Here is a 10953-nt window from a genome sequence, read left to right as displayed (position 1 = left end):
TAAGAGCCAACAAAAGAGAACAGATGTTTCAGTTCCCTAGTTATTAGGGAAATATACATTAAAATGAGATCCCACTTTCAACTATCAGATTGGCAAACATTTTAAAGATTAACAACACTTAGTAATTAACAAAAATATGGGGAAACCGCACACTTTCACACACCATTGTACTGAGTGGTAGTGTGAGCTCAACATTTTTGGAGTGCAATTTGGCAAAATTTTAAATATGTACATGATTTATGATGCAGCATCCCTCCTTTATGAAATATATTTTAAAGAAATACTAAAAGGCATTTAAAACTCAACTGGAATTTCACACAGTGTTCTGATTTATAACAAGATAACTACAGGTCAACTGTGATCGTTTGAACGTGAACACTGTTCATCTGTGTAAACCTCCGGAGAGACTGATAATAACTGTTGGTCTTTGCTTAATTTAAAAACAAAACAAAACTAAAGTGAACTAAAGAATGTCAATCTACAGAGAGGTACAGTAAAAATTCCCTTTTTATCAGATGGGTAGAGCCTGCAGCTATTAGATAAGCAATGGTATTCTGCGGGTGTGGGGGAGGGGAGACAGTGGATATTTATCTCAAGTATTTCTTAAAAATTTATTTTAGTTTATGGTGGGAAATGAAACACATTTGTGTCACCCCTCTTTTCCTCTTTTATAAGTGAATTGCTTCCCATAATCTAAATTCACAGTTTAGAAATGGTCAAGTGTTATTCAAATAGTTTCCTACCATATTTATTTAGTAAAGCTAACACCTCATGAAGACTGCATTATCTAAAATCAGTGTTTCATTGTAATGCTTGGCAGCACAGTGGATATGTTCATTACAGCTGTGTTAACAATCAATGTCGATCGCCACGTGACCTATATAGTTTCTCCTGACACCACCACCAGAAGTGCCCTCCCTCTCCTTCTGTTCTTGGTGTGCCTGACTTAACGCATCTTTGCAGCTCACATGCTTTCCTTACGAAGCTTTTCCTGACTCCTGCCGCTTCCCCTACCATGGAGCTGGGATCAGTGTTTCTTTGTGGCCCCACTGCTTCCAGGCCAGCCTTGTATCAAGACTGGCTGCAGCAGCAGCACAGGGAGCTTGTTAGAAATGCAGAATCTCAGGCTCTACTCCAGACTTCGGGAATCACACTCTCTGGGGGGTGGGGTCCAGTGTTTTGACTAGTTTTTCAGGTTTTGCATATTAAAGTTTAAGAAGCACTGACCTAGGGGTACTTGACCAGAACCTCATCAATCTCTGGGTACAAATGAAGTCACACTGACATCACTGCCCAAATGACACTAGCTCCCTTGGCCACCCACATTTGCGGGACTCTCAAATCCTTTCCAGGTCTGCTCCCTTCCCCCCCAAATATTTCTGGGAGTCCCTAGGGTGTGTTCACAAATGTGCCAGAGTTGATCAGGATGGCTGCTCACCCCTGCTGTGCCTGATCTTCACTGCTGCTCAATAGGAAACTTTTTGGAAAAAATAAATTCGTTTATTTATTTGTGGCTGTGCTGGGTCTTCGTTGCTGTGCGGGCTTGCGGCCAATGGGGGCTCCTCTCCAGTTGGGCTGCACGGGATTCTCACTGCAGTGGCTTCTCTTGTTGTGGAGCACCGGCTATAGGGCACGTAGGCTTCCGTAGTTGTGGCACCTGGTCTCAGCAGTTGCAGCTCAGAGATTCTAGAGCACAGGCTCAATAGTTGTGATGCATGGGCTTAGTTGCTCTGAAGTATGTGGGATCTTCCCGGATCAGGGATTGAACTCATGTCTCCTGCATTGGCAGGCAGATTCTTTACCACTGAGCCACAAGGGAAGCTCAACAGGCATCTTTTAAGCTGATAGTTCTACACAATCCACCTAAGAGCTAGTTCAGTTCCTCAAGTGAGCAAAAGTATAACTGTGTTTTGGCCTGGTGGAGTTAGATGTGGGTAACTGCTGGTCACAACATAAGGCTAAATGTGTTATCTGCCCCATAACTTGCATGGAGCAATTGAATTGCCCAGGTAACTTGCTTGCATCTCTCCAATTGAAACATCCTACTGAAGTGTTTCGACCTGTAAGTACCCCCTCCTCTCTTGCACATCTATTTCTCTGCAGCATACCATCTGCATAATGTCACACACACTGTGTGTGTGTGTGTGTGTGTGTGTATGTGCTCATTAAAAAAAAGACTTCCAGTTCTGGTCTGACCTGTTAGAAACTTGAAAGTCACCAATGCAATCTAACAATAAGTAAAAAGCTACAAACTTAAAAATCAATAACTCTTCTTAGATTCATAAGACCAGTGAGGTCACAGGGCAAACTGCTGCCCCCAAATAGAAGAGACTGACAGGGGAATACAGAGAACCACAATTTACTGGAGCAGAAACCACTGAGGAAAGTGGTGCTCGGGCAGGAAAACCTGAACTGTAATCAACAAATTGCTGGAGGGTCAGTATGGGCAAGTCTGAGAGATTAGATACTCCAGGGGGACCTCGTCAGCAGTGAGTGTCCACATTTTATGAGTTTTACCTCCAGGAACTCGACCAGGTTCTCATAGTAAATATTCGAGAAAAATTCCCTTGTGCTTCCAAAAGGGGGAGGGGAAAAGGAACCATTTTGAAAAACACTGGAGCACTCTTTTTTTTTTTTTTTTAACAAGATCTACTATTCCAGTACTTTGGCCACCTCATGCGAAGAGTTGACCCATTGGAAAAGACTCTGATGCTGGGAGGGATTGGGGGCAGGAGGAGAAGGGGATGACAGAGGATGAGATGGCTGGATGGCATCACTGATTCGATGGACATGAGTCTGAGTGAACTCCGGGAGTTGGTGATGGACAGGGAGGCCTGGCGTGCTGCGATTCATGGGGTCGCAAAGAGTCTGACATGACTGAGCGACTGAACTGAACTGAACCCTCAAGAGAGACTAGTTAACCAGAGCCTAACCTACTAAGGTTTTTAGTGGAGCCTAACTGACCTGAGAGAAGGGAAATACTCAACTCTAGCCCCCTCTAGCCTTCCTCTCCCACCTAAGGAGGGAGAAAAAGCTGAGAAACACTTGTGAGTTCATATTCCAGAGGCAAAGGTTCACTAAAAGACTGAGACCTAATCCTAGGACTGTAGAATGCCTCCCCTTTCCCAACACCTTATCTGCATATCACTAAAGTTCTGTGTATCAGAGTTCCTTTCATCTCATACATCATGTCTAAATTTCATGAAAAAATTCCAAGGCATACTACAAGACCAAACACATATTTTGTTGTTTTTAAATGATCCTTTCAGCACAGAAAAAAATTTAATAAATTTCAACACATATTCATACACATTCATTCTGAAGCTTTTATAACTTCAGGAAACTCAGAATGGAAAAGAACTCCCTTAATTTGATAAAGGGCATCTGTAAAACACTGACATAATAATAAATAATACATCAAAACACAAATTTGAAGAAACAGAGCAACCATCGGAACCAGATGTTGGAATTATCAGACCAGGAATTTAAAGTGACTATGACTATGTTGATAAGAGTGCTAATGGATAAAGTAGACATTGTGTCAGAACAGATGGGTTCAGTAAGTAGATAGATGGAAATTCTAAGAAAGAATCATAAAGAAATGCTGGAGACCAAAAGTTCTGTAACAGAAATGAAGAATGCCTTTGGTGGGCTTATTCATAGACTGAATACAACTAAGGAAAGAGCCTCTGAGCTTGAGGATATCTCGGTAGAAACCTCTAAAGAAAACAGGAAAAAAAGAGTGGGAAAAAACCCCAGCAAAATATCCAAGGACTGTGGGACACCTACAAAAAGGGTAATAATACACAAATGATGGGAATATCAGGAGAAACAAAGGAACTGAAGGATTATTTGAAACAATGATGATGTCCCCAAATTAATGTCAGACACCAACCTACGCATCCAGAAAGCTGAGACAACGCCAGGCAGAATAAATGCTGACAAAACCACATCCAGGTGTATTAGTTTCAAAGGACAGAAAATCTAAGATAAAGAAAAATTCCTGAAAGAAGCCAGAGGGAAAAAACACCTTACCTGCAAGAGGTACAAAGATAAGAATGATATCTGATTTCTCAGAAACCATGCAAACAAGAAGAAAGTGGAGTGAAATATTTAGTGCTGAGGATAAAATTCTACCAACCTAGAATTCCATAGCCTGTGAAATTATCTTCCAAAAGTGAAAGCACAGTTCCTTCACTTTTTGTTTGTCTAAGAAGGTCTTCACTTCTTTTTCACTTTTGGATAAGTCATTCTTGATTCTTCTCTTGCCCTCAATCCCCACTCTATCAGCAAATGCTATCATCTCTCCCAGAGAATTATATCCAGAGTGAATGCAATCATTTCTCACCATCTTTATTGCTATTCTCCTAATCGGAACCACCATCACCTCTCACCTGGACCAGAGCAATAGCCTCTCGGGGCATTGTTTGTCCTCTCAGCAGTCAGCAGGATCCTTCTGAAGCAGCAATCAGATCACATCACTCCTTTGCATAAAAGCTCCAAAAGCTTTCTTTTGTATAGCCTCTTTCTGACAGTGTGTCTTTGTGTGTTGGAAATTACTTAATAAGTAATAAGGGACTGATATTGGGATAACACAGAAATTGTGCTGGTTAACACACTGTTTTTCTAGTGCATTAACATTTTAAAGTGATCTGTGGCAAACATCCTCACTATTACAAAGGCCTGGGCAATGTACAAAGACCCTAAGCAAAAAGCCGGAAATCTACAGAGAGACTTTCTATGAGTACTAGTGTGCCTGGTTTAGTGCTCTGCATAGAGGCTGTGGTCTCTTCTGTGGTAAGCTATCTGTCCAAGCAATGAGTACAGATGAAGATGCTGCAAAGGCATTTCTCGCATGGTAAAATAACAAATAAAAAGGCTATGCCCTGGATTTCACTGGTGGTACAGTGGATAGGAATCTGCCTGCCAATGCAGGAGACATGGGTTCGAACCCTGGTCTGGGAAGATCCTACATGCCGTGGAGCAACTAAGCCTGTGTGCCACAACTATTGAGCCCACGAGCTGCAACAACGGAAGCTCGTGCACCTAGAGCCCATGCTCTGCAGCAAGAGAAGCCACTGCAAGGAGAAGCCTGCACACTGCAGTAGAGAGTAGCCCCCGCTCGTTGCAACTAGAGAAAGTCCACGCACAGCAAAGAAGACTACGTTCTGATTCATTTTATTTCATTTCACTGTGTGTATGTGTGCTTAATTATGTCTGACTCTTTCTGGCCCCATGGACTGTAGCCTGCCAGGCTCTTCTGTCCATGGGATTCTCCAGGCAAGAATATTGGAATGGATTGCCATTTCCTTCTCTAGGGGATCTTCCCGACCCAGGGATTAAAGCTGTGTCTCCTTTGTCTCCTGTATTGCAGGCGGATTCTTTACCATTAGAGCCACCTGGAAACCTGAGGATGGTCTTTATTAGAAGTGAATGCCCTCAAGAACTCATGTCTTGGAGAAAGAAGCTGACTCAGGGATTAAGACTGTGAAGGATTAACTGGCTGGGCTACAAAGCATAAATGCCATCAAGGCATAACTCTACTATTACTATAACTGGAATTCTGTGTGTTAGTCGTTCAGTCATGTCCGACTCTTTGCAATCCCATGGACTGTAGCCCACCAGGCTCCTCTGTCCATGGAATTCTCTAGGCAAGAATATTGGCATGGATTGCCATTCCCTTCTCCAGAGTGTCTTCCCGACCCTGGGATGGAATCTCAATCTCAATCTACAATCTACAATCTACAATCTCCCGCATTGTAGGCAGATTCTTTACCATCTTAGCCACCAGGGGAGCCCATTAGAATTGGTATTGCTTTTTAAATGTTCTGGTTACCATGTTCCTTGGGTTTTGAGTGGTTTGCCCTAACGTTACATTTCCCATTGTTGATTGTTCAGTCGCTCAGTCATATCCTATTCTGTGACCCTATGGACTGCAGCACACTGGACCTCCCTGTCCTTCACCATCTCCTGGAGTTTGCTCAAACTCAAATTCATTGAGTTGGTGATACCATCCAACCATCTTATCCTCTATTGTCCCCTTCTCCTCCTCCCTTCAATCTTTCCCAGCATCAGGGTCTTTTCTAATGAGTCAGCTCTTCCCATCTGGTGGCCAAAGTATCGGCCCTATTATTTTTAGCACACATTTTCTGCAGAATGTGAAGTTTTTCAGAGGCATTGTTATAACATTAATAGAAACATCTGTATTTATATAATCAAAACTTCTTACCACCTTCATCCCGTGTTAGATCTACCTCAAAACATGTCCTGAATCCAATCACTTCTCACCTCTTCCACAGCTACGACCCAGTTCAAACCACCATCTTTGCTTGCCCAGACTACTGAAATAGGCTCCTTTCTTCTCTCTTCCTTCTAGTTCATTCTCTACGTAGAGTAGAGGTCTCTAAAGATATCCCTTTAAAACACAAATCAGGTGTCACTAACACTCTGTTTAAAAATCAACTCTCTGGGTGGGGGGGTGGGGGGATAAATTAGGAGTATGGGATTAACAGATGTACAACATTGTATATAAAATAGATAACCAACAAGGACCTACTGCATAGTACAGGGAACTATATTCAGTATCTTGTAATAAACTATAACAGAAAAGGAGAAAAGAATATACATATATATGTAGAACCAATCACTTTGCTCTATACCTGAAACTAACACATTATTGTAAATTCACTATACCTAAATCAAAACCAAGTCCAAAAAAAGTAAAAGAAAACATCAACTCTCTAATGGCCTCCCATTATATTCCAAATAAAACCCATTCCCTTTCCTTGGCTCTCAAACCATGCTTTAGAGTCTTTCTGTTTGTTACTCCCTCTTCCTGGAGCTGTCTTCTCCAACTCTTCATCTGGCAGGTTTTCTTATCATTCAGGTACTGGCTTAGATGTCATCTTTCCAGTGACCTTCCCTCTTTACCACACTAAAGAATTTTCTCCCCACCAAATCAACTCTAGCACATCATCTTGGTTTTACTTGCTCCCAGTATCTACCATCTGAATTTCTCTTTTAAAAATATATGCATTGTCTATCTACCCTCCAGATTCCCCTTGTTCACTTCTGTATTCTCAGACCTAAAACAATGTTTGGGCCATAGTCTCCATCCACTGAATGAACAGATTAACTAGTACTTTTGAAAGTTGTATAAGCAAACTCCTGATTACATGGGACTTAGACATAAAAAGTTCTAAGACTTACAGACCTGTTCTTGTATTCCATGGATATACTTGAATTCTCCTACTAATTCATTTGAAGAGGTTCCTTGCTTCACTATTGTCTCTGTCATCATTCTGGGCGATTTCAACATTGAAGTGCAACTGGAAATGAAGCTCAGTATCTTGGTATTAAGGCAGTGAGCAGAGATATTGGTATATATGGAAATGAAATAGAGTTTTCCCACCAACTTGCCCAAACCCCTACTCTCTTGCAGTGATACTGGCCTTTGCATTTGAATCTGGCTCTTGTTTCTTCATTTTCATTAAAGATGGAGCTACTTCTACTGGTTGGTGATGATGTGCATAGTCAGATTGGAAGAGATTTAGTTTGTAAAGAACAACATTTTGGTAAAGTTTCCAGTTGTCTGCAGAGCTGGTAGAGAGAATAAAATGACAGGGAAGAAGAGTGTCAGGAAGTCAGAGAATGAGATGAAATGGATTTTACAATGGAAATATTCCACTGTTCATTTGCAAAAGACACTTTCTAAGATTTCCAGAAATGAGGAGTCCATAAGCTCCCTAGTGAGAGTTCCTAGTGATTAACTGTCAGAATGCTTAACCTATCTTAGCAAGGCCTTTTGCTATAATTCAAATCCACTTTTGTATGAAGAAAAACAATGTGATAAAACTGTAATAATGAAATTTTTCATGTTCCCCAATAGAGATTAACTCTAACCATGAACCTTGTGTTTTCAAAATCTTATCTCATTGGTGTTACATTACAGATAACTGTTGCCCTACTTGAAGTTCTTCACATTTTTCTAAAAATGTGGAGATTCTCACAGAACACAACATTCTTGATTATGATTCCCAGCCCTGAAAAAATATTTGATTGTCTACTATGTGGGAGAAAGCTGTGTCTGTTACTGAGTGTGCAGGCAGCTGGGTCTGGCGGCGGTGGCAGATGGGAGGAGGGGGATAGGGAAGGCAAGTAAACAAATAATCTGTTGCTATGAAAGGGGTTCAACAACAATAGTATCAAGGGACAGAGGAGGGTAGGTTACAGAGGGTCAGGATTTCTAAGCAAGTGATACCTGATGGGAAGGGCAAACTCACTGAGAAAGACCCTGATGCTGGGAAAGATCAATGGCAAAAGGAGAAGGAGGCAACAGAGGATGCGATGGTTGGATGGCATCATTGACTCAATGGACGTGAGTTTGAGCAAACTCCAGGAGACAGTGAAGGGCAGGGAAGCCTGGTGAGCTGCAGTGCACAGGGTCACAGAGTCAGACATGACTGAGGGACTGAACAATACTTAGGCAGCCTGAAGGATGAGATCCAAATTGGCCGGGGAGAGAGCATCCCAGGCTGAGGCATGTGCAGAGGTCCTGGGATAGGAATAAGAACCCAAGGTGATGGCAGTGTGAACATGAGTCTGGAGAGGGCAAGATCACTCAGAGCTTTGTGCACAGGCCACAGTAAGCAGTTTGAACTTAAGTGTGACTGGAGCATTTTAATAGAGACCCATCAGGGCACTGTGGGCAGTAAATGTGGTGGAAGTAGACATGGGATGAAGTGTTCAAATGTTGGGTATATTTGGAGTTAGAGCCAACATGGCTTGGACGTGGGAGGTGGAGAGAGAAATCAAAGATGTTTCCTAGATGTGGAATTTGGAGAGTTGGGCTGCTGAGGTGGAAGGACCAGGGGGAGAACAGGATAATTTATTTTGATGTTGAAAATCACCAAGAATGATAATGAGGTAGTGGAAAAGCCAACAAAACTCTTCAAATGAATGAATGAGAGTGTGCAAGTGTATCCATAGAATAAATTCATTCATTCAACAAATATTTATTTGAGCCCTTTTTAAGGGCAAGGCTAGTGTCTCAGCAGTAAAAGAATCCGCCTGCCAATGCAGGAGATGTGGGTTTGATCCCTGGGTCAGAAGATCCCCTGGAGAAGGAAATGACAACCCACTCCAGTATTCTTGCCTGGAAAATCCCATGGACAGAGGAGCAAGAGTCAGACATGACTTAAGTGACTAAACAACTGTGCAAGGCTCTAGAAATGGTACTGATGGATCACTGCAACATTTGCTTTTCTCCTCCACACTGCAGGGCATGTGGGATCTTAGTCCCCTCAACTAGGGATCAAACCCGTGTCCCCTGCATTTGGAGCTGAGTCTTAACTACTGGGCCACCAGGGAAGTCCTGACTGTCACATTGGTTTTTTACTGTCTTAGCTCAACATAGATTACAGCTGCCTATTGAGGGTTCATGCCTAATGCTGCCTTTATTCACACTGCCCCTTTTGTCCCACTTCATCTAGTATATTAATAGATACACATTGGCCCACTTATTAATGGACTGAATCAAATGAAATAGATGCTACAGTGAGTGTAAATACACCAAAACAACAGTCTAAATTTCTTGTATCTTAATATGGTAAACAATATATCCCTAGTAAAAAGCATTAAAATGATATACAAATTTTTATTACCCTAATCTATAATTTCTTAAGAATTTCCTGAAAACCAAAGCTTATTTTATTGGAGCATAATTGTTTTACAATATTGTGTTAGTTTCAGCTGTACAACAAAGTGAATGTTATACGTATATATATTTTCTCTCTTAAACCTCCCTCACACCCCACCCCCAGCCCACCTCTCTATGTCGTCACAGAACACCGAGCTCAGTTCCCTGCAGCTTTCCACTAGCTATCTACTTTACACGTGGCAGTGTATATATGTCAGTGTTACCCTCCTAATTCATCCCACCCTACCCCATTTTGTTTATGTAAAAGATAGTTTTGTGAGATCAGTAATATTCTAACCTTCTAACATGAATTTTCAAGCTTGTTCCTATATAAAGTAGTTGAAGACTCAGAGGGCATGGTGTTCAAGCCTTTCAAAGGCATTCCTGAAGCAACTTTTGGTTCATGCACTCAGAGTCGAATTATACTTATACTTAAGAAGCACTACTCCTTAGAAATTGTCAGGGAATTGTTGAGCATTGCTGTGCTTACCACTCACCCTTACATTTTAATTTTCTTTTGATAACAGCATGTACTGCTGCTTAACAATAAATTCTGTTTTCAGGACCAGTAAGACCCGATTACTTGGAAAACAGGTGGGTGCTTCATGACTCTTAATGTCTGCTCACCAGTATCACCTCATAATTTACCACTTTACAGCTGTTGGTGACTTTTGCTTCCAGAATGTTTATGTGAAAAGAGTATGAGTATTTGATATAAACCAAATTAATGAGCAGGGGAAAGAAGTTAGAATGAAAATGGCCTCCTTCTAACAGTCTTAGAGCTAATGTATATTGTAGTTATGTGTTCCATTGTGTACAGAAAATAAAGCATTCTTTCCTTTTTGTTTAGAAAAACAATTCTCCAACAAATTACTATAAACTGTGAACAGAAAGTGAAATCATTCAGTCTTGTCAGACTCTTTGTGACCCCTGGATTGTACACTCCATGGAACTCTCCGGGCCAGAATACTGGAGTGGGTAGCCTTTCCCTTCTCCAGGGGATCTTCCCAACCCAGGGATCGAACCCAGGTCTCCCGCATTGCAGGTGGATTTTTTACCAGCTGAGCCACAAGGGAAACCCATAAACTGTAGTAAAACACAATAAATAAAGTGTTTAAATACTTCTGGCTTATCTTTAAAAGGAACACTATTTTAGTTTGCAATTTTTCTGTTTATCTTTCTTCACCTCTTTCACTGATTTGTCCCTGGTGAAGAGCCTGAAGATTTTTAACAGATCCCAGACATGAACTAAGAAA

Source organism: Bubalus kerabau, chromosome X (assembly GCF_029407905.1).
Source record: "Bubalus kerabau isolate K-KA32 ecotype Philippines breed swamp buffalo chromosome X, PCC_UOA_SB_1v2, whole genome shotgun sequence".
NCBI lineage: Eukaryota > Metazoa > Chordata > Mammalia > Artiodactyla > Bovidae > Bubalus > Bubalus kerabau.
The sequence above is the reverse complement of the archived record's forward strand: the minus strand, read 5'-3'. Positions refer to the sequence as shown.